General features: G+C 33.2%; 2 long non-coding RNA genes across 2 annotated transcripts in view; one reads left to right on the top strand and one right to left on the bottom strand.

Moving 5' to 3' along the window:
* Nucleotides 1-8,536, bottom strand: part of LOC136270292 (uncharacterized) — a 14,536-nt gene extending 6,000 nt beyond the window's left edge. Inside the window, exons 1-4 of the long non-coding RNA XR_010708052.1 lie at nucleotides 8,447-8,536; nucleotides 7,662-7,960; nucleotides 7,470-7,501; nucleotides 2,666-2,723 (exon numbers count right to left, since the gene is read on the bottom strand). This is a non-coding gene — a long non-coding RNA (uncharacterized lncRNA). The remainder of the gene's footprint in view (nucleotides 1-2,665; nucleotides 2,724-7,469; nucleotides 7,502-7,661; nucleotides 7,961-8,446) is intronic.
* On the top strand, nucleotides 8,293-25,601 carry LOC136270293 (uncharacterized). Its single transcript, XR_010708053.1, has 4 exons — nucleotides 8,293-8,499; nucleotides 8,585-8,864; nucleotides 12,605-12,754; nucleotides 25,189-25,601. It is a non-coding gene; the product is annotated as an uncharacterized lncRNA (long non-coding RNA).

Genomic DNA, 25,601 nt, shown 5'->3' with positions numbered 1-25,601 from the left:
CGCGAGGATCATCTAATTGTTAAATTTAACCATATGTTTGTCTCTATCTCTTACCTTTCTCGGAAGACATATATACCGATAAAAGAAAATCTTGGTTGGTATGTGAAGCCCTACGGTACAGAAACATGTTTTGCTTTGTTTGGTACAAGACTGTGATAAATATCATAAAAATATTCATTTCCACACACATTCCGTGTCTGCTATGGTTATGATTTTTTATTGGCCATATAAAATACTACTATAAATTATGACAACCTCTGTAGAGCTTAATAAAAAATTCGATCATACTCGGGGGACAACAATGTGTCAATGCACTCATTTTAATGCAAGTCTTCGCGTTATTATTCTTTCAGCATTATTGTTCGACAAATTGTACTGTCATTCCAGCAATCTGATGTTATAGAATGCAAAATCAATGTTTTGTTTTCATGCTCCAACACCGCACACAGAGATGCCATTCCGACACACTCGTAAATAATATATGCACTACGTGGGAGTAGAAAAAAAACGAGACTAATATCCAACATTACCAATCAACAGTACAAATTATATTTTGATTGTAAAACAAGTTGATGAAAATCTAGGTCCTTTTGGTCTCTGTAAGCTTGCATGTGCTAGTCTTGCATTTGATACCATCGCTAGTTTCTGTCCTTCAGCTATGAAGACGCTTCATCCATCGTATCGATCTCAAACTGCGACCAAAGGAATCCTCGTTAGGTTTAATGGAATCTGAGTTCCGAATAATTCTCGGGAGACCTCGAGGTTTCCTGTTAGATTCTATTGTTCCCGGCTGCGAACCAGAGTACTTGGCCATAACACTCGTGTTTACAAGAAAGAATGCTTACAGATTAATGAGTTGAGTCCAGTATACTAAACAATTTTTATCAAGTTCATAATAAAGCTCAATTGTAGCAGAAGAAATATTTTCTTCTGCTGAATTAATCGCACTTGATAACTTAAAAATATATCCAAAAATAAATCATTTTTACAATTAGATTTTATATCTCTCACGCACAAACATGGAATATTGTTAATTTATATAAATAAATTCTGATGGGTGTTTTAAATATGTGATACTTTAGCTATTGAATCAATGATGGTTTGTTTACTATGGATAAGATCATAAAGCTCAAAGAACCGTTTCTTCCGATAAAACGTAAAAATCCTATGGACCTCTGCAACGAATGAAAAGAGACACTTCGGTGTTAATCCTATTAAAACAGTTCAGTGAGCAAATTGATTATTTCGAGCCATGTTTCCGAAGATCGAAGGCAAAGAACTTTAACCAGACCTGAACTCCCTTTTATATTCATATTGGCCATTGAAATGACACAAATGTCTCAATGGGAAGGCTTTATTTTAATCTTAAAGCGAATTTTAAAAAGCGAATGCTGTAGTATAGAAATTGGTGATGAGTGCATCGATTTCAAAATGATAAGGTTTTGTGCTAGATCCAGAGCAATCGGTGCTCGCAATGCTAGGAAAGGACTATGGCAGCAAAAGTCTGCAAAGACCTTATAGGAGTATTTAGGTTTTTTACTTAAACTGGACTTGGCTCAAAATTTGGCCACTGCAATACCAAACGTATTTATGTTTTATTGATTTGGGGAAAAAAGTTGACTTCAATTCAAGTTTCTAATAGGAGTTGAAGAAAATTCAGGACACTAATCAGCGTTTTACTTCTTTTATATGCAATTGTATAATTTTTTTTTCAAATGCCTAGAAAGAAGAAACAGATGCTATATTATTAAATGGAGATTCAACGAAAAATGTTGGTATCTCAACCTACTATTATTTACAAAAAGTCAACGTTTTGTTTCTTTTAAATTAGAGTTGTATTCATTGTATCAAATTACAATTTAAACAATTAAATGGTGCCTATAAAATTAAAATATCTACAAATGCCATAATTTCCTTCTAAATTATTGAAAACAATGTATATTTACCATAACATCGATTTATAACCCTTAAATATGTTAAATAATTAGAATAGGTTGATTTAAACTGGCGTATGCGTGTCAAAACCTCTAAATAGTGTCATTTTTAGAACTTCAATGCCTTTTCTTAAATAGAGTGGGTCTGAGCTCCAAATTTTTGTCATAGTCTATGTAAGGTTTAAAGGAAATGAAACTGATTTCAATCAGCGAAAACGTGGAGAGATGACCCACTATACTTAAGAAATGCCATTTTGTATTGCAACAATTCAACGTTTTAGAAAAATAATACGTCTTGAAATTCGTGGTTGAAGTCCCATATAGCATTTAACAATGTAGTTTGTTGATAATGAAATGGCTCAGTGGTTAGAGCACCAGACATTAGGTAACATTATAAAGCTAGTGTTTTAGTTTGTGGGTTCGAGACCACCAAAACTTTATGATTTATTTATTTTTTTATCGTTTGTTTATTAATATTCAAAACTGAATATAGTTAGAAATTGTGATTTTGTAAATTTGAATTATAACATTATCAATTATATTTAGTTGGAAAAAGATAAATTTGAAATTGTATTTTACGACTAAACCAAATGGGCATTTGCGCTATCTTGTTCCCCCATCTTCTTTTAAAAGAAATGACTCTTAGATAATTTCAAAATAACAAAATCTTCAAACAAAATATGAACCATCTAAATACATTGGTCTCATGCACCACAAAAACAAAAACTCACCTTTAACAATCTCAGCAATCTCAGTGTGTACACAAGTTGTGAGTATCTACCGGTGTGCCTGTTAATCAAAAACCATTCATATTCTGAAGTGACATGGAATATCATAATGTAGATATACAATGCTCTAATTAACAGTATTTTGTCTGTGGGGATTGATTTCTGGTTGACTTTTTGTGTTCTCGTTCAATGTCATCTTGATTGGCGGGTACGTCCCAACATTTTGTACGTCATCGCGGAATGGGAATTCGCGATGGTGAAAATTACACCAAATTACAAACACCAATTCTACTCGTCGTCATCGCTGATGTTGTTTATTTCTTTATTACCCAGTGTTATAATGGAGAGAATTATCGAATGCCAAGAGACCCATTTTCTACGACTTACAGTAAAAAGGTTTCGTCACAGTACTGACGTTAAGTGCGAATTATTTAATGGCGTTGAGGATGCAATATCTTTGTTGGTTTATCCCGCATGTACACCACGAATAGATGTACAGTTTGCGTCACATCTTCACACGCAAGGGGAGGTCCCATTTTACGTTGAATATTACTTAAGCAGGTTTGTTTGAGGGTTTTGTCTTTCGATTTGAGACCAGCAGAAAGATAATTATCGGAGAAGGCATATCGTTACCATTTTACCCTAATGGGAATAGCAGATCTTTACGAGCTTACGAAATGATTGCTGGGTTTTTTTTCATATGCCGTTATTTCTTCAATGACGTCAGTTTAAATTCAAATTTAATCAGGGGATATCTCACAGACAACGATATTCGGTAAACTGACTCATTTGCTTATTTATATCTTAAAGCATTGCATTGTTTATTCATTGTTCTGCTGTCTCGTTACTCCGATGGATCGATCGCACAAAAAGCTACATTTACGTAACACAGGCAAGTATTATACAATTTTAAAACCACTCATGAGCATTGTTCTACGCATTCGATAGAAACAAGATATAATGCCAGCTACATCCTATAACTTTTGGGTTACTATGCTCTGTAGAAAAAGCGATTTTATGTTAATTTTTGTCTTTTTTTACAAAAAAATTCCTAACAATTCCATCAACAATATCTATGTTTTTTTTTCTGTATTGAACAATAAATGTAATAAAGCAAACAAAAAGGAAGACAGAGAGAATATACTCTGCGAAAAAGTTCTACTTAAGGTACCGTCATACTATCACGCATCCGGTTTTAATTTTGTACACTTACTGGAATTTCTGGTTATTATTTTCCATTATTTACATATCTGTTGAATTGTTTAAATTTGTGCATTTCATTTAGTAGGCAGGTAGTAGAAAAACAAGAACTTTGTGGAAACGTGTGGGGTGGTGGCAGATCCCTCGATACTCTGCGTTTTGTATGCAATTTTAAAATGTTTTATAAACATTTTTTGTATCGATTTCTTTTTTATTGTAAGATTTACATGTAACTTTTTTAGTGCATATCACAATTTTCAAAGTTTGTTAAGGATAACTTGCAAAGCTTGATATCATCCATTGCAATATGGGGGTACACATGTTAAAGAGATTATTATACACTTTCCACAATAGCAGTTAAAAATTCTGAAATGTTTTTGTTACACTCCAGGCACGAAGCATCGTTTTTGAAAGGGGGGGGGGCAGACTCAACCAAAAAAAAAAAAAAGGAAATTTAGAATTCTCCAAATCTTCAAAATTCTAATCCGTTGGGGGGGGGGGGGGGGGGGGGCTGGCGTAGTATATCTATAACTTCAATTTCACTCATATTTTCATTATTTTCATACCAATTTTTTACATACACCCAAAAACATTAGGGGGGGCTAACTCCATTATAATTCTATTTTTTATATGTAAATTTTAAAAAAATTGTTGCTGCCAGAAAAAGTAGGGGGGGGGGGGGCAGGCCCCCCTCTGATGCTACGTGCCTGCACTCTACGAGTGTGTTAGCAAAATACTGCATGTAAACTATATGATTAAGAAATATTTTCAAAATTAAGGTATTTTGTGGATATTTTGGAAGGTTATGACGAAATTTAGCATTGTAGTTTTAATATCTATAAATCACATCATAAGAATTTTTAATGCAGCAATATTCTGAATATGTAACCATGTATTTAAAATTGTCCAAAAACTGTTGATTTTTAGGAGGATGGGTTCTGAAATGCTTATGAATAATCATTTTAGTTATTTTTATATCAAAGACCCGTTCTCGACTTATATATGTATAGTGGGTAAATATATCAAATATCAATTTTACGCACCTTGTGATGTAAAAAGTTGAAAACCGTATTTTCAAAATTTAAACCTGTATGCATAAATGACAAATGCCTCGAAAACCTGTTAGATATATTTTTTTTTATTTCAAGTGTGGTGTTTGATTCGTATTGTTATTTATGATTATTTAACATGAAACAATGACCAGCTGTACATTTGAAATATTAGAACTTTGTCAATTGTTAAATTGCGGATAGTATTTAAAACATTTAAAAGTCGTTCCTTAAATGGCATTGATGAGTGTATTCAAAAGAATTTTTTATAATGTTTTTCTACATTTAAACGAATAGGTATTTTCTTCTACTTATTTTTCCATAAGCTTGATATTTGCGAACACATCCCAAAAAAATCGTTGACAGAAAGTTTCGTGCCAGGTAATAAGTTTATCCTCCTTGTGGGAACCTTTGTTGAATCCAACGTACTCTATATTGAAAAGGCTCTTATACGATCTTGTAAAATTGCTGAATCGGAAGTTGCTGGAGACTTATACCCATATGAAAGCCGCGGTAGTAATGGAAGGCGGCGATTGGATTGGGGGATTAATGACGGAGCTCGATTAATGAGTATCGGGGTTGACGACACGTATAGCATTCAGCACTGTGCGGTGACACAGAGGGCAGATAAATATACATCTCACATTTCTTAACTCTTCGCTTTTTATCTAAATTGTGTAAATGATATACAGGTACATAAGAAGTCCTTGATATTTTTCTAACATGTTAATTTTTCTTACAGTGCATATAAATACCAACTGTTCTTTTTCCCCATTGCATACAGCAAACTGTAAATAACATTTTTTGGCAATTATTTTTTGCGACGATATGACCTGGGGTCACACAGAGTCGGTGTCCTGCAAACGCTTTTTTGATGCGATTCTCATAAGGCGTTATCAATGAAATGTGATGACGATGACTCACTTTAATTACAGGATTGATTCGTTCGTATTGCATCGTGAAACGGGGTATTGGCGATATACGAATGTCGGCTTTATCGGACATTAACTATAAAACAACGAAATATCACGAATAATTAGAAATTTATAACGGAAATTGGAAAATTTCCCCTTTATCTATTAGACACATAACTGACTAGGATGCGGGACGATTTATTGGCACCATCAATGTAAGCCGGATTTTATGACCAACAAATCGCCTACCACAGAAAGCCTCGCCGAGCGCCATTACCGTAATTAGAAAACTTGGTGAAATTTTCGATCATGAAACACAATAAAAAGGGAACCTTAACTTCAGTAGGTTATATTTCTTCCTGTATTATCCCAAATTTTTTAAAACATATTTTTAAGGTGGTATATGGGACACCTCCATTTTGTGACGTACTTCCTATGGAAATAAACAATAAAATGAAGCATAATTTACCACAAAATATGTTTCCTAATGGCGTTAGAGCAATGGGTTTGGGTGTAAGATACGAATCTGTAAGTCATGAGTTCGAATCCTGCTGGGTCTTTTATATTTTTCCCTTTAAAAAAATTGAACAAGGTTTTTTTTTTGGTCAAATACTGTAAAATTTGAAAATTCTAAAACGGTGATAGCATTTTTATGATGATGTTCTATTATCTACACACCAATATCGTCATATGTCCCATGCCATCTTAAAACAAGAATCTTACAAATATATATTTGCTATATTTTCCTCAAAAATCTGCAATGCTTGTTTAAAAAGAGTCTAATATACAGATATACAGAATATTTTTCTACGTGCTTCTCCAGTACGACATTAAGATAGTTACATGTATACACACCGCTACATAGATGTAAACTGTTTGGGCATTAATTATTGCATTAGTAAGAGCTTACATCTATTCCCCTTTTACATTTTTACGGGCGATATCATATTCTATTAGTGCATTTTATATTTGATTTGTAGTATCTTCTAATTTATTAGTAATTTGTAAAACTCACAAGGAAGTCATATAGTACGTTATCTGCTACTTCTGACAAAATTAATTCAAACTACTTTCAGCCTTCGAATGAATCAAATCAAAATCCTAACCGCAACAGCAAAAATTCCTGCTATACGAAGCTAATTTCTTATATGTAAACCCTAGGCATCGATATTCATTAATTTGGTTGCCTTGGCAACGTTCCCATCTGCAGGGTCTTTGGCCTGTGAGACGGACTTTCTTTGTGCTTTGGAGAATATAATTAAAAGTCATTGAGCGCACGTGCTCTAATGAACCATTGTCTTTGCCTCCAAAACATCTGTGAGCAAGTGATCTTGTCTTTTCGCGTCAGAATTCAGCTTAGATATCGAGATTTTCATGTCATTAATTATTCACTGGGGTGGGATCATAAAGTAAAATTAAAGTGCACGCAATGTTCGGATACAGCTATCGATCTGGTCAAAGATAGACATTAAGATGACCCAAGAAGAAAACCAGAACAAATAACTTTATCATCATAATGAAAATAGTTTGTACAATGTCGATCTACACTATGCCCGCTTGTATATATTTTTTAACATCTTTATCTTCACCTGGTGCCTTTTTATTGGCATTAATATGCAAGTGAAAAATATAGAAACTTCTTACCTTTTGTCAAGATCAGCAATCGAGACGTGTCCCTAAAAACGGACCAAAAGAAAAAAATATAAATAAATGATTTAAACATCAAAATCTATTGACGTATATGTGTAAAACACCAAAGTTCTTTTAAGAATGAAAACATTGATCATATTTTTCAACATTTTTTTTCTAATTTCAAGAACAGGAAGCGACACATACGATGAAGCATGTAATATGATAGTCCCGATGCACGACACCCTCCACAGCTTTCGACTTTTTTGTTATAGTTTACAAGAGGAACCTTCTTGGTCGGGTCTTCCAGTACGACTAAAATATCTTCGGCGGAAACTCGGCAGTCATTCTTAGTCTTGCCCTTGTACGAGTTCGCAGAAATTTGCAAAACAGCCAATGACAATTGAGATTCCGGAACACAGCGGGTCGATATTCGGATTTTAGTGGCCTGAATGAAGTTGCATAAAGATTTTGGATCTCTTGAGAACGAGATTGTCTCCAAAACTCTGCGGTTGAAACATACGTTTAAATAGCACTTCTATAATTTAACAGATATTTACCAAAGCGTTTCAGTCTAATAAAAAACAATTACGATTTTTCAACATGAAATGCAAATTTTAACAACATATTTCATATTCATCCCGGGAGAATTGATATGATACGAGCGCCGAATATAATCAATAAATAAATATATAAACAAAATTAAAACCACTTTAACTAATTATTTTCTTCTTTTGAAAAAATGCCGATCATGCAATTTTATTTTCAAAATGAACGCCGTATCAATTATTACATATTGACGTCATAGCTTCCGGGAATGGAATTTCTGGTTCATTCGAATCATATGGTTCGTGTGTCGCGTAATTTATAATCAAGGAAAATCTTTGTGCGGAGCGTTCAGAAATTCGAGTCATTGAGTCGATTCATTTACTTTTTAATGAGAAGGATTATTTCTTAATATTCGTTACTCTCGAATGATGAAGCTGACATACCTTAACAAAGTCCTTGATAGCACCGTCTTCTGGTGTTGAAGTTCGAATCCAAGGTTCAATTGAAGAAAAAAATCTTTTTCTAAAACATTGCAAATGTGTAATTAATTCACAATGTATCCTTATGTTTTAACCACACAGGTGTAACAATGCTGAACCAGAATCCAATTCGAAACGGGGAGAAATTTGGAGAGTCTTCATACCCCGGGAAGATCTCGGAACAACTACAAAGAAAGGCAACAACTCCCTTGCTTTTTATAATTTTCGATATCAGAAGAACTGACATTCAGATCGAGGCAAAAATTATAATTCTCTTGTTTTCTGACAATTTTCGGAGATTTAGTGTGGATCTCCATCGATTGGGTCCACATGGGCAGAGTTCGGTAAGCCGATTGGCCACCCGTTCACACATTATTAGCACGTATGTTGGATTAATATTTTATTAACTTATATACAGCTAGTACATGCTTCACATTCCCTCGGGGTGAAATTATGTGGCATACCATCTGGCATAAAAGGGTTTAGAAACATCTGTTGTGTAAAATTTCAATGTTGGATAGATACTCATGCTTACAGTAATTATTGGGGGTTATTAGAATCACCGCGGTTTTCCTTGTTTTCTTTGGTCATATAATTGGGTGTGTGCATTATACATCACAGACAACCCCTTGTAAGTGGAAACCATGGTTTGTCGAACTTAAAAGACACTGCTTTTAGTATAAATCATTCCAAAACGGGAAAAAAGAAACATTTTGCACCCGAAAAAACCGAATTTGCAACATTAAATATTCTGAACTCTGATTTTCCTGTAATTCGATCTGGCGGTTTGTCAATAATTAATTAGGCTGCGGATTAAGAAGTCAACGGCTTAATTTAAATGCCCCGTTAATATGGTTTCATTTGAAAAAAAAAAGTTTGATATGATTTGCCACTGATTAGTATAACTAATTAATATATGGTACCGTTTACAATTTATGATTGTGATTAATATTCAGTTTCGGAATTGAATGTGTGGATTGTGTTCGGGGCGAATAAAATTGAACGGAACTTTATATACTATTTTATTTACTGTGTATATAAAGTCAGCAAAAGCATTCTTTAGATTTTTAAAACGTTTTATAATTTATAATTGTAATCTATTATTAAATTTTATATTTATTATCGATGTGTATCTGCCTATTTTATTGCGGTGCAAACTTTTGTGTGGAAAGTTTTAAAAAAGAGAATCTTTGATAATTTAGGAAAATGGAGTCTAAATTATAATGAGAATGATCAATGCATTTACTGTACATGCATTAATTACTTTTGTATTGACATTTCTTACAATAGCAATGCTATGTTGCATGTAAATTTTGAATTTACCAGGTTGGTGTGAATTAATATTAAAATGATAACTTTATTATACATGTATTACAAATTTTTAATCCATTCTGTAAGTTCAGTATTTACAATATATACTATAGCTGCAAATGTTGATACATGTAATCAATATTATTATTTGAAAGCAGTTTGCTTACAAATGTCTATCCCTGATAAGAATAGATAAGTTTTAGAACTTGTGTCTAATTCATCTGGCTATAATGTTCATAAATATATTTAAGCGATTTTATATTATTTATATTATTATTTAGGTGTATTTTAAAATTATAAGTTTAAGATTCTCTTTAAAGAGAATTTGAGTAACCATTTGAATCATCAATGAATGCAACTTTTAATTTGTATTTTAATATATCAGGAGTGTACGAGAGTTGTTCGGAAACTATTGAGACATTTACTCATACTTGAGAGAAAAGATAAACCATTGAAATTTCACCAAAAGTAATATAGGATACCATTTATTAATGTGAAAATTTTCCAGTCAGTGACATCATTAGATCATTCCTGGTAAGCTGACTAACTTTCTTACGTCAAGTGACCCGGCGCAACCTCAAACTCATCGCAAAGTCATTTTAACGCGTTTCTTTGCTTCTATGTTTTAAACGCCTGACAAACAAATGGAAAACATTAATTATTCTTCATTTCTCATCTTTTTTAATCTAATATATAAGCATTTACATATCTACTCCATTCTTGATTTTTTTTTTTTTTTGGGGGGGGGGGGGGGGAGAGGGGGAATCGAGTTATTTCTACCAAAACGTCAAATTTCTGTTAAACGTCTCTTACAGTCACTCTGTACACACTTGAGAACTGTTGACATCAGTGTAAAAACCAGCAGATATTTAGTCCCTTTGTTTCAATTCTAGTTAAACAATAAGTAAAAAAAAAAGTCAATGAAATGAAGCTCGTGACTCCTTTATATTGAATAGTTTTTGTATAAGGAATTGTTTGGCCTGTAAAGGTCTTCTTCCGTGATTCAAACCAATTTGAAGTATATTCGCTGGGCTGCCTTGACGTCAAAATTTCAATGAACCGTCTTGGTTAGATTTCTATTGATTGGTGAATATTTTTGTATTATCTCCGGATTTCAACCTAAACACTAGTGAAAATTGCAAACAAGTCACAATAAAAAGCAAAATGAACATACATGTATATAATTTGATTTCGTTTATTGTTCATTGTTGGTCTACCGACAGTTTATTAAGTTTTTTAACCTCTGAGTTTATGCCTGCGCCGGGTACCCCGCCACCGACTTGTTTATGTACAGCCGTGAACAAAATATCAAAATATCAAATATTTTTTTTATAATATCACTTTGTTCAATCATATATTTAAGAAATAAAGTACGAGTTTTCGTGAATGTTGCAGAATAACCTCCGAGGTCGAGAAATGTTGTTTTGAAATATAAAAGCCGAGGCGTTAGCCGAGGCTTTTATATTTCAAACAACATTTCGAGACCGAGGAGGTTATCCTGCAACATTCACGATAACAAGAACTTTATTTCTATTCTACTAACAGCCCAGTATTTCTACAGATCATTTCTCCTATAGAGCGACGATCTAGGTCATTTTGACGGCTGTTCCGTGTAACCCCAACGGTTTTGTTATAGTAATGTTTACATGGAATCACATGCAGACGACAGATTTTTGTTTGGATTCTTAATACTCTTCACTTATTTATAAAAAAAATTTGAATCATGTTCCTAATATTTTAAGGGCAATTTAATATGATTATTACTACCACTTGTTATATATTTTATGTAAAAACACGCAGTGAAAATGTGGTGGAGAGGTCCTAGGAACAGCCGCATTGATCTCTTAAAAATAAACAGTTGAGGCAATACACATCGTTTTGACTGGAACTAACACGTGAAATTGACATGGTTTTAAAAATTTTGACGGTTTGAAGTTGTACTTTCTTGATCAGTGCGAGACAAATAGATATTTCTTATCTAATAATTTACTGATGACGTTCGTGGTATATTGGAGAATAATGTCCGCGGCATCTCTTTGATCTCGGCGATAACTGTAGTAGAATTAAGTTTCTTCAATGTTTATCCCAATTTTCACCAGAATTTGTCACTTAGAAAGGATAATATTTGTGTTGTCTCAATAATTTTCTAACAACCGTCGTATTACATTTGTATTTAGTTTTACATGTAAACAAAGTACATGTAGCAATGTCTTCGGTTGATTTTTACTTGATAACAAGAATGAAAATATAAATTTCAACAAAAATATTTTTGATGAGATCTGTTTTGTATATTTTTTTTTATGATAAAGGGATCCTGTTTTTCAACAAAAATTAATTTTGTTCCGGCAATATTAAACAACAATTACTATTATGATAAGTCTTTATTTCTAAATGCAAATTTTATGGTATCTTATAAAATAAATATCGCACATTTCTAACATCAAACTGACAAACTTTTTATTTGACAAAATTAAACAAAACTTAAGGGATATGTTAATGATTTTTTTTTCAGAGTTAATTGATTTAACGTTATTTTATTTTAAATAAAGATTAAATTTGTCCCATTCATCAATGATATCTTCATATAACTAATTAATTTGCAGTTTGTTATAATTGTAAATAACACATTACCCTTGTAGGCAATATGCATTAAATTTTATCAAAATATTTTAGGAAATGTATGAAAAATATAAGAAATATAAATATATAATAATTTTTTTAACGAAGAAATTCATAAGGTTCTTCTTATAAAGCGTGAATTATATGGTGCAGTTTGTTTTGTTTTTCAGGATTTTTTGTTTTGTTTTTCAGGATTGTTTTAAAGGGGGAGTGTCTATATTTATGAGGATTTTTATGAAGTATGAAATTCATTGAAATGTATGAAATTCAAAATACATTGAAGAAAAAACGGTGTCGCGTTAGATACGAACACCTTCCAGTCACCAATGATGAAGATACCCGGTAAGTAGACGATTTGGGGGAGTTTTGTTTCTGTAGCTTGTTATGAGAACCAGCCCGTGAACAGTTCTTCTTCCGGTGCTACACGACAGAATATGCCTTTTTTCTGTGCTAATAAGCAGACTGTCTGTCTTTGCTTTACCTTAACACACCAAACCAAAGGCGTAATGATAATGAACTGTAATAAAGACTTCCAGAAGAAAAACGTACTCACCAGGGGCATTACAATACCCCGGTAGTAGCTATATACAGTTGACAAAACGAGGATCATTCATTTTTGGTTTCATCAAATCCCACAATAGCCTCACCTGACCATTCACATTGCAACAGATTTTTGAAATTGCAATCTTAATGATAAAACTAAAATTGTAGCCTTCGAGAAGCTTTTAGGTTCGTGACTGGCTCGGAAGTCCCCATCATCTAATTGGATGGTCTAGGCTATGAACCATCGTTATTGCTGAACTACTTACTATCTAATTTCCATTGAAAATGGTTTTTGGCAAATAGTTTCTTTGGAATCAAACACCAAGGTTTGCTAAATGGTGATATTTTATCGTAAGGCGATTACTGCCGACAATTGTCGAGGAAATTGTTACTTTTAAAGATCGCATTTAGAGTATTTTACATCCGACGGCTTTGAACGAGTATAATAATGGTGTTTTAATTGCTCAAGATCAATACAAAACACAATAAATTTGAAGATCACGTGACTTCCTCTGGTTCCATTATCACGTGACTTTAGCCCTCGTTGCAATTCCATCACGTTAAATACTAGCACTAGAGCAGACGATCAATAATTCCAAGCTCCCAGAGGAGAGGCAAGACGGATTGATTGGTCCAGAAAACGTCAAGAAAAGATTAATGGACAAACGATGTTTGAGAAAAAAGAATTGTAGTCTGTGTCCGAGAATAGCTTCCTCTCTAGAATAAAAATCCCACCATTTCATGAGAAAGACTCGTTATTATACAATGTTACATGAATCATAAGCAGGTTTGTTCTGGAATGTGCGTAATATCAGATTTTATGAATCGAGATTACATTTTTGCGTTGGTATTATTTTCAAATTTGACCGTTCAGACCAATGAATCATTTACCAAGAATCTACGTCATGGCTCTTCAAGGCAGGAATAAAATTCCACACTCACTTTCTCCGTGTTATATTTTTCACTGGCGCGTGAACCAGGGGTTTAACGATGACAAAGTTCAAAATCAACTTTTAAACGGTTAACCCATTTTTTTGGAAATGCAATGTGGTCATATGTTTGGAATATTCGAGTTTTGAAATTGAACAAAAAACCACCTAGATTTGTAGATACAGGACAAACTAAAAATGCTCCAATATAAGTGATAAACAAGTGCGTGATTGCGAGAAAATCCGCATCCTCTTTAGGAGGAATGACTCTGGTGGTTGGTCCATCTCTTGCGTGTGTTATGCTTTAGGAACAAAGATGTTATTCTTACTTCTTGGTTTATAGGATATGCATGCAATTAAGAGTTGAACAAAATATTCGCAGAACACTGACCCAACTGACCTTCGTTGGCAAAATATACGGTGACCGTTTGGTATCAAAATGAATATCGACAGATTTCAAGTCTATCTGATAAATCAAATAAAACTGAGCAGACTTGACGCGCGAACGACAACGAAAGGTCTTGCACGGAATCCTTATATGTACCGGTCCATCACTAATTCGCACATCATCCGTTGGGGAATTCCATCATTATTTTTGATTAACTCAATTACTTGATATACGGCTGCAACATTCGCTGTCAATATCTTGTAACTTGTCGTAGAAATGCTGCCAATTTGGATTTGACCGCGCGTGCCCCTATGCTTCTTTTCGTTTTTCCAAGAAAATTATTGACCGTCTGAATAGACCGCGAATTCCACCGAAGAAACATTGCACTAATTAATTAGAACCCTCTTTCTTATTAATTGAAATGTTTATAAGTTATGAAGAAGTTTTAATTTACATAAAGTCATGCTAGTCCTGGGTTGCGTGGGCGATGAAAGTAACCATGGCAACGAGACAATATTTTATTTCGTACTACTGAGACTTGAAATTTATTATTCAATCCTTGATTCACAGTGGGTTGAGAAATTTCGGTTGGCGTTTTTTGTATTTTAGAACCACTTAAAAATGGAGGCTGTCAGCAACTTTTAAATTGACGACTGCTGCAAAAACCATGCTACTGACTTTTCTGCATTCTACATGTACATCATGCCACCAAACATTCGTTAAACTATGTTTTATATTTATCTTTATTGGTTGGGACGTTTATCTTTAACTCTTGTGAGATTAATGAAATTATCAAGTCTGAATTTTAAAAATATTTGCTTCAAGTATGAAACTCCTTGATGAATGTTCCCCTGAAACTGTGGAAGAGGAGAAAAACAATCTATATTTTTTTTTTGAAAGGGGGTTTTAATAAACTGGAACGTTCGACGATTCTAAGCTTAATTCTAAAGCTAAGTCTCTCTACCAAACTCTGGATTAATGAATATGTCTCTTGTGGATTTCCAAGAGCATAATAAAAATATTCATTTTATGCCAAACAGCCTGCTTGTTGATTTAATACAGTATTTCAATCGAATGCTTTCTAGAAAGTTCATTAAGATTAAAGTATCTTATGTAAGTTACATTGTAATTGATATCTTAATTAATCATCACTCACCACAGACATTTCCCTATATAGATTTGTCACCACGTGACCTTCATTCTGTAGCCTAAAAATAAAGATATCTGTATGCCACATTTTTTACCCAATCAAAGAAATCATTTATGTAATTGCACTTATTTCAAGAACAAATGTCATAATCAAATTTGACTTGAACATGCTTTGACCTTTAGCTTTACCTAAGAATTGAGAACATAAATGAATTAAAAGTTTGCAAAATGTAATGATGGTACCTTTATAGATCGAGCAAAGACACTGCAATCAAACGTGTAAAATCATTTGGGAAATTATGTTTGGTGGCTCCAAAACATTTGCGTTTATATTTCATTGAATCTTAGAATATAATTACGGTATCATATCTAATAGTAATTTTGACAGAAAATTCTGAATGTTTTCTTTAATTTTGTCAAAATGTAAAATTTAAACTGTTGTCACTTCATTGACACCAATACAACATTGACGTGGTCATCTTTTGCTTGGTTATATTTATGCATTCATGTACAAAACAACAAAAACTTCTTTCATAAATGAACCTCGTAAACTCTCTATCAATAAAATGTAAATCGTATACAGTCCAAGAGTTTGAAAACAAGAAAAGGTTGGCATATCTGTGATACGCACTCTATTTTTCTCACCAATACTTAAATAGCTTCACGTTTTGGTTTCAAAATTATCATTTTCTCTGTCGGTGAACAATATGGCGTGCTGAAAGTACTGAGGGAGAAAGTACATTTTACTGCGAAACGAAATAACCAGCCGAGACCAACAACGCTTTCTTACAGGAAGACAACATAAAATTGCTTATGCATGACAAACCCCCACCTATTATTCTGCAGACAGCACAAAGCGAGTCTGAATTAACCCGAATAACCTCCAACATCTGTCAGATATCGTGCTCCTTGGTAATTTTTTTCAAATAATTGGTCTTTTGTTTGACATAAACATGTATGCTATCACGGTTTTCGACTGATTAGTCAAACGAAAAGAAGATATATTTTGGTTTCAGTCCTAATGAAGATAAGTATTTTTTTCGGGGGAGGGGGGTGTGGTAAATGAAAAATATTACGACATGCGAGAAAATAATATATTGGTCTTACTAATAGGCTATGACAATGTTATATTTTTTTTAATTTAGTCCTTATGATTTTTGGGGGGGGGGGGGGGGGTGTTAAGTGAAAATATGCCCGAACACGTAGGAAAATTATGCTTGTGTATTTGCCTCATTAATATGCTATAACAGTGTTATATAATCTTATTAAATTTTTATTACTTTAAAAATGATAATTCATTATTAGAATTATATTCTAAATAAATATCAGTTTTATTGCAGGTTTAAAATACTTTATATAAATGAATGATTTTATTGCGAAAAATAATCGTTTCTATCTTTCAAAAAATCTATACTCGTCAGTCCAAAAATATTTAATTTTGTCCTCAACGTTTTCATGGAATTAAATCTGTCATTCTCATTTTCAAAAAAATTGTTTTTGGGTTGTTAAATGAAATAAAAATATTTTATACACAACATATTTCTGTAAACTTTGATAACATATAAAGAGGTAAAAACGAATATTACAAACAGGTGGGTTTTTTTTAAGAAAATGTTACTTTATAGAGATGTCTTGAAATATACATATATGTAATAATTACGTTTTCATATTCAAACTTGCAAAGTTGAATTGATTTTTCTTCTAATCATAATTAAGCATTCTTTAATCTTGATATCTCTGCCAAATGGCACCCGGGAAATATCAATTATTGATGTCACGCTAATTAAATCTACTAAAATCATCATACTCAATAGATTGAGACCATCCCTGGTGAAAATTAAGCCAGGGAAATTTGTGGTTAATTTGTGATAGTGCACAATCTGGACTTTGAAGGATAGTTTTGACAGAAAACAAGTTAGAACCGCAAGGTTTCAATGCTCACAGACATGATCACATCCCTTCTAAAACTGCTTTAGAACATGTTCTACATCCAAAATGCTGTCATTCTTTTAATAATATATTTTACCGAACAATGAAAATAGTCATGCTGTATATTCTATTTGGTTAAATATAGTATATTGAGAAGGACAATATTACAGAAGATTGCTACAGTCAATGAATAATTTTAACAAATATTTCAAATTTTTTAGGTTCAATGTAGCAAAGTATTCTGGAGAGTAATATCATTGGAACTGTAAAGCACAAATGAAGCTAGGTCAAATGTGTGGGCTGACTGCTAGCTTTATCAAATTGTTCTGATTTGAAAGTGTAAAATGGCTCAGTCCTTAGGGGTCTTTCAAACCTTTAAGAGACTAAATCGTTCAAAAATGTACTATCAGAATTGTCTTGATCCCTGTTTTCTCTGATGAAAACATCAACTATTACTTTGGTTTTAACATGATGCGAGTTTTCCCCTTCGTCGATAACTCACAACAGTAATGCAACTGATTGAACCAGTGTTATCAACACTAATGAAGATTTTTTTACACGGTGACTAATGTCAGGGATTATAGTTAAAGTACTGGGATGATGCCTATTAAAGGCCCGATGAAATCAAAAAACGCATTGAACAGAGAGAAGATGAAAATGAAATGGAGTCCGAAATTATCATCCATAGTGGCTTATTTGTAATTCTTTTGTGTCTTTAGAATTACAACAATCAGTTTACGTCATCTTGTTGTTTTATCACGGAACAATGAAAGTGGACTCTCAAATGAAATAGATAAAAAGATCAAAGTTAAGGGCAAACAGAGACCAAATAAATTCCAAAGTCATAATAACAGCAGAACGGAAGAGAGATGTTGCGGGGAAAGAATTACATAATTCGAAGAGTTCTCGCGAGACTTCATTGACACCATTTTGATTCATAGACTGCGGAACATCCTCTGAGGTCACCCATATCACGTTGTTTGGCTGGAGCTGTTCGTATAATTACTTTGTTCACAGAGCTGTATTTCAGTTTACGTCAAAGCAAGGATATCAAATGTATTTTGGCTTCAGATCATCAGACCCTGGGGGAAATTTGGGTCAGCTATACTCCTGTTGTGTATCTCTATCAAAACACATTTTGACTCCTGTTACAAAATTGAATATATCAAATCATTGGATTTGCCAATGACGTTTAAGAAGCAAAAACACAAGTAAAATTGTGTGGGTTTTAGTGTTCAGACAAATCGTAACTTTATTAATCATTTTGCATTGTATTAGTTATTGGTTGAATAGTGATTACTTCCTTTGAGTTTCTAAATATGAGTAGCTTCTAAATTATCTTAATTCTTTGCTCTTACAGACACACGTTTTTAATGTAGTTCTAAATAAGGAAATTATTTTTTTCCAACTTTATTTTCATCTTTATTATTTTTTGTTCTTTTAGTTGATATTCATGTTGATCCTTTTTGGATAATTTTCAGCTGAATAATATGACATTCATAGAAGGCATACTGTTTACTTTATACAAGTTCATTACAAAATCATTCGAAATATACGTGGCAGTGATAATTTCATTAATTTCTGCATGTCTTATTATAGATGTCTTAATTAGTTAAAGTCTTATTATTATTGGTTATTATTGGTTAATTGCAACACTTCCATAGTAAAATTAGCAAATGTATGGCTCGGACTCCTACCACTACCACACCGCCCCTGGCAAATCTAAATGTACCTCAGACCCCCCCCCCCCCCCCCCCCTTTTCTCTCTGGCTCCGTGAGAAAAAAATTCTCTGTTATTCACGGGTACGTTTTCTCCATGTTACGTTTTCTCCAGGGTACATGTACAATTTCTCCTGATACCTCTTTGCACGCCATCTAGCGTTCATTTAATGCATGACTGTTAGTTTTTCATCGGTGATCGTTTGTTTTGCATCGGTGATTTTGCAAAAGAGACTGTTGATTTTGTATTAAGCTGACCTGTTTCGTAATTAAGTATGTTTTTTAGGATAAGTTGCTCGTTTTGCATTAACGTCTTCTTTACCTTTTCTGTTGGCTTTGCACACCACAGCATTGCAAAATAGCTCCAATACTCCCAACAATATTCATATTCATTGTACATGTAGCACAGCCATGACAACAATGTTATGAGAAAAGGTAACGGGGTTAAAGGTTAAAGTTAACTGGGGACAAATCCTACGCAAAGGGTTCAATAAACTTTAATATCCTAGTCGCGTAAATATATTTGGTGTGTTTTGTTTTTGGGTTTTTAGTGGGGGGGGGGAGGGGGGTAGTTGTGGGGGTTTTCTTAGGGGGGATACATTGAGTTGATAGAAATAGGGGAGGAAGTAATGCTAGACAATCCTGATATGATCTTTCCTGGTCTGATTGATGCGGTATGAAATTAATGTGACTTTAAAGTTTTTATTTTTTTATTCAACTCTACTTTACAAAATTCTCTCAAACAGCTTGAGTGACCAAGTTATGGTACCGGAGAAATAAAGAACTACTAATGAAAACCGTGGCGTTATTATTAGAAATTTCATCCCCTGCCCAACGACCATAACTTTCATTAAAGAGACCAGACAACACAGACAATAGTACCGTGTATCTCAGAATTAAGCTGCCGGATTTTATCTCTTCGGCATTCAGATTTATCTTTCTTTCATTCAACCATCTTCAATGCAGCTGATGTTAAGCGCTTGCCAATTCGTCAGTTCGCAGAGCCAGACTGTGGCTTAAAAGAGGAACGTATATTCATTACCAATATTGATCCGAGAAAAAAATTCACCATCCCATCACTTTAAGGGTCCTTTAGGATTTTTATCACTAATTACTCTCTTAAGCAAGAAGACAAAATTTGTTCTTCATTTCTATTCTTTTTTAGATGATATATTATGGAAATATGTGAATTTAGAATATTGTATAAGCTTAATTAAACACAATGGTTTTTAACTGAATTCTCTGTTCAAATGGAGATCATTCAAATAGTTGAAATTAGTTCATTTATTAAATAAAAGCTTATCCATACAAAATCAACAAAATTCAAACAATGTGCTTGTACTGAATTTTAGAAAAATGGTCATATTGAATTTTTCTCTTTTTCAAATGTTTTAAATTCGTATTAAAGTCGCTTTTAATTTTCTCCTTTGCTAAAATCTTTTGAAATCGCATCATGTGACATTGATGTTCAGAAATACTTTCTGTCAAATCTTGCCCCCATGATCGATGAATGTGCAAAAATTCTTACCTTCAATGCGAAATTTAAAGCTTCTAGGATGATTTTGTCTAAGAATTCTGTTAAAATGTCTTGCCACACGAACAATGAGAGGCAAAGAGCGCATCTTTTGTACAGATGTGGATCTTGCACGCAAGTCACGATTTTTTCATTCTCCTCCAAGGCTTTCGAAACAGTGTTCCCTTCTCGAGGGACGAGAAGCCATTTTCTTTAGATTCAATGATATTGCCGATTTGTGATACACGCTTCTTTGGTCTCAAACTTTCATTGGGATTTATAGAGCAAAACACGAATTTGCCTACTCACAAACGGCGATGAACTGACGTCAACAAGATATTCTTGCATTTAGTATGGGTTTTCTGTTTTATATGCCACTCTCAAACGAACCCAAGGGCAGATAATTATGGCTCAACAGATCCTTTCTCTACCAATTCATGTAGGACGTTTTTGGTTCTCTGCAATTTTTGCAGTTGGATAAATAAACAATCAAGAAAATGTTCAGCAGATGTAAAAACGGACAGTCATTTTATTTTTTAGGCAACACCTATTTCTATGCCCCTTTTGTGAGGCTTTGCTGGATGGATTTTGTCGTAGTTGTTGTCACAATAAAGTGAAAGCAAGGACCAGGAACACTCATTTACTTTTTAAGACGGTTCAACTATACATGTACATGTATACAGCAAGAAAGCTACCTGGCAAACACGTAGATCTCTTGTATCCACAATCCCTAAAATTGTTCATGTAATGCAGAACCTGATCCTATAATAATAAACCATTAACACAGTCATGTATAATCATCATAAGCTATATCTTCAATTCTTCTTCAACTTCTTACTTATTCTTCTACTTCTAACTTTCGCAAATGATTAGCATAATGAATGATTGCTTCTTTCTTTCAACTTTCATTTGATATTACTGTCGTATAATCTAATTTTCTTTTCTCTTGGTTTCCATTTTTTATCCAATTTGCTGTTTGAATGTCGCGTGTCCTGGCAAAAGACGTAAAGCAACGCGAATTATCTCCATTTGATCTAATTGGCGTACGTTTCTAACAATATGTACCTTGGAAGTTTGGGGTTTTTTTTAAAGAAACAGTTAGAATAATTTTTAGCCGGAAATTCTCATGCAAAGAAGTCGTAGTGCGATTCCGTGCAGTATCAAAGAATCAGATGGCAGTGAAATCCCTATCAGGAAGTCATCGCCATTACTGTCCACAGAAACCCTCTAACCTATTTGCTAATGGCTGATGAATTCACAAAGTCTAATGAAAGACGACATTGACAGAGCGCTTCTGTGTACCGACACCCACCTTTCACTTTCGTGTTGCTTAATACAATTCATCAATCTTTTAATGCTTCTTAACATTTAGTAGTATCCTTTGAAGACATTTTTTTTTGTGGATTCCCTTCAAAAGACGTTAAAGTCAGGTTCAAATTGCGTTGCTATCTATGTAACTTTGACATTTTCTTTTCAACAGTTTGTGTTTAACTGAAAGTTATCTAAAAATAACGTTATGCAACAATGATAAAGTAAACCTTTATTGTAAAATATTAAACAACAGACCTTCAAGCTTTATGGGATTTGATCACGTGACCAACCCGTATTTATATCCTGATAAACATCCAAAAATGAAACCTTATTTCTTAAACATATTTATTATTATTTAACAAAGGTATGCAAATTATATAGACAAGAAATATGGCTGAGATATCATATCTGCCTGGATATTTGATGTAAATGTTGTAATGTATAGAATGTACATAAGCATGCATTTCGAATAAAATATTCCACATTATTTTGTATATCGGAAAAATCTGTAATGATTGAAGATTGAAGATCTTAAATAAACCGAACAATAAACATAGACGATAATTCTAAATTTAAAAAAAACAATGGTCATAGTCATAGAAAATTCATTTCAATGGACATAACGATTGGTTGAAAATTGACAACGTAAAAATGATATATACTTGAATGTACACATTAAGTCAATGATCGTGTTGTGTTGAAATGGGTGTTTGTATTCAAACGCTTCAATAAATACAAATGATTTAGAAACATTGGTGGGAAAGTTTTACATCATGGTTAAAGAATATTTATGTTTTGTATTTTTTTTAAGTTGGGATGTCCTAGGCCTCGCCATCTTCTAGCAATTAAGAAGAACTGGTTCCCAGTGATAACACTCTTTCTTGCTTTGCAGACAGTTTATGATCACTCTCCCAGAAAGTCCTTGTGCATACTGACCTTGAAGCTGGTTAATGTCATTAATAATGTCAAATTATCTATTGATTCATCTGTAAATGCTTTTTAGACTACGAGTTGAACGCTATTTTTGAAGAAAAGAACACAATGTTTACAACCACATTTATGATAATAAAGTGACATTAACCATCAGTTTCTTGTAGATGTTTGGGAGAAATATGACTGGTATAATGTTAATAAACTTTTATATGACGTAATATAGAAAATAAACACGGAAGATGCAAAGACGTTACAAAATTACAAAATTGGCAAAATATTAAAAGTTTGACGTAAATGCAATGTTCAAACTGGTACTATTATTATTCATACATTTTATTGCTACGAATTATGGCTTGATGTAGTTTGCTGGAACTCATTGTAGGCTGTTCTGGCAAACGAATCAAATATCCATATTTTACATGTCTTTGCATATATTTGCATATCAAATGTTTTAATGAATATTCTTTAAGAATAAATTTCATTAGATTTCATAACCATGCAAAAGGGAGTTTACACTCATTTGTCTAAAATGTTTACTATATATCTTGGTTTACACGGTGTTTATACAAACTTTAAAAAAATCATTGTGAGGAATAATATCAATTTAACTACGACACTGTGAAAATTATTATTTTTCTTGAAATAATTATTCATTAAATTTTATCAAACAACATGTTTATATGGTGTTTACAGACCTGTGTTTTTTCAACGGACCACAGATTATCATAGTTATTTGAATGCTTTGATGGTTTTTTTGGAATTTTTCCTCATCATAATTCCATTGCTCTTTGTCAAGATTTTGTTTGAACATGTCATCGTTTGTTTTATCGTATGATTTGGGGGGGGGGGGGCTTTTATTGCTTCTGTGTATATTACCTCACAATCACAAGATCACAAGACACTGTAGTTCTAATATTACAACCTAGTGCAATACGTCGTAGTGATTTGTTAACACCGATTTTCAAAGTCAGGCTTTGGTACTTGAGCCAAATTGCAACATCCCATGACTATCATTTTTTATAATCGTTTGAATATTGGATGCGGTAACATTAGATTTATTCATGTGAAGTGAATGGAATTGAACTTTAGGCAAACTCTGCATAAACTCTTTTCCTTCACACATTTTTTAAATTCAATTTTCACAGCCGTCTCAAATTGCACCAATAGGGCACGTAAATGCACCTTTTGATAGTAGAATCAGTAATTTTATGTGATTTGGATGCCTGCTATCTACAACTGGTCTGACAAGCATTATTGCCTTGCATTTTCAAGCAATAATAATAATGATAACTTAATGCAGTGTTTTTATTTCAAAACCCAATCGATTGTACCATGTTCCCAAGTGTTCCTCGACTTTTCGCTCATAAAAGTTCTTGCACTACTTTAAATATGCAACACCATATTGAATTACATAACAAATCGATAGAAATGGGATAGAACGCCTACCAACAAATCCCCATCTCCATGCCTTCGGAACCTGTGAAATATAAAACTGGAGATGTGGCCCAATTCAATATAATGCTTTGAAACAAATAGACTTTTATGATTCTTGTCTCGTGACATTGTAACCCAGGCATTCATATCTGGGACAAAGAAGAAGAAATTTTATTAATTTTACCCCCAAAATATCCAAGAAAATATGCGAAATTGACAACTTTTATTACTCTATATCATGGCCTTTATCATTAATTATCAGGAAGACGTAGATCCAAAACAACATTCCGTAAATCGGTTTTTGTCTGTCTCTTTATCACCTGTCTTTCAAATTTGCTTACGTTTTTTAAGTTCAACTTCGTACCATCCATGAGTGAAACAACAAAAGTGATCCAAGATGTGTGTTAATTAAGGCTAAATCCCTTGTAAGGAACAAAGTATGAATGATATTTATTTGTTACTCCATACCTTTCCGTACTTAAGTTACTTTTATACTTATGTTTGAAACTATCTTATATGAACTCCAGAATATACAAAATGCATCCATAAAGGAAATAATCTTAAAGTTTTGCAATTGAGTCCTACCACATCCTACTTCCGTTGAGAAGATATTGGGGGGTTTTTTTGTTTCCCATACCCGTGAAGTTATCAACGATGCATCCGATCCTTTGCAGTATAACACAAGTTTGGGGTTTTTAGGTCGGTGCGAAGGAAAAATGCTGAAATGCATATGAACATTACAGTGTATGAGACTGATCAATTTGTCTGTAGCAATGCATAAACAGAAAAAAAATCAGAAATCTATCAACTTAAGAAAGGAAAATAAGTGGAAAGTAAGAGAGAGGAAGACAAGACGAACCTAGAATTGCACTATACTGGTCTTTTGAGATTAAGCAGACTTGATTTAACCGTTTCTTTTCTATTTCAGGTCTCTGGGAGAGAGACAACAACGTCATTAAAAAGCAACCAACGTTACTTCTCGAACACGGGAGAACAATATTTACGTGCATGTCCTGCATTGGGTCATTTTTTGTGCATTCAATAATTTAGAAAACTGAATTAGAAAATGAGTGCACAATGAACCCAGTTGAAATTTTAAGGAAATGGACTTTTTAAATCTGTGTTTTATTTTCAACTCCCACACTGGACTAAGTCACTCTGGGTCGACTTAAAATTAGTGTGGCTTTAAATACAGACAATACTCTGGTACTAATGCCATTTTGCATTAAATATTAACGTTTTCTTGATTAAATTGATTGTCTCCGGCACTGTTTGACCCTGTTAAAATTGATATCCCCCCAAACTGCCTCTGTTGTTGATAAATATTTGATTAAAACTTTA

This window comes from Magallana gigas, chromosome 7, assembly GCF_963853765.1.
Source record: "Magallana gigas chromosome 7, xbMagGiga1.1, whole genome shotgun sequence".
Lineage (NCBI taxonomy): Eukaryota > Metazoa > Mollusca > Bivalvia > Ostreida > Ostreidae > Magallana > Magallana gigas.
Note: the sequence above shows the minus strand (reverse complement) of the source record. Positions and strands in the feature narration are given on the sequence as shown.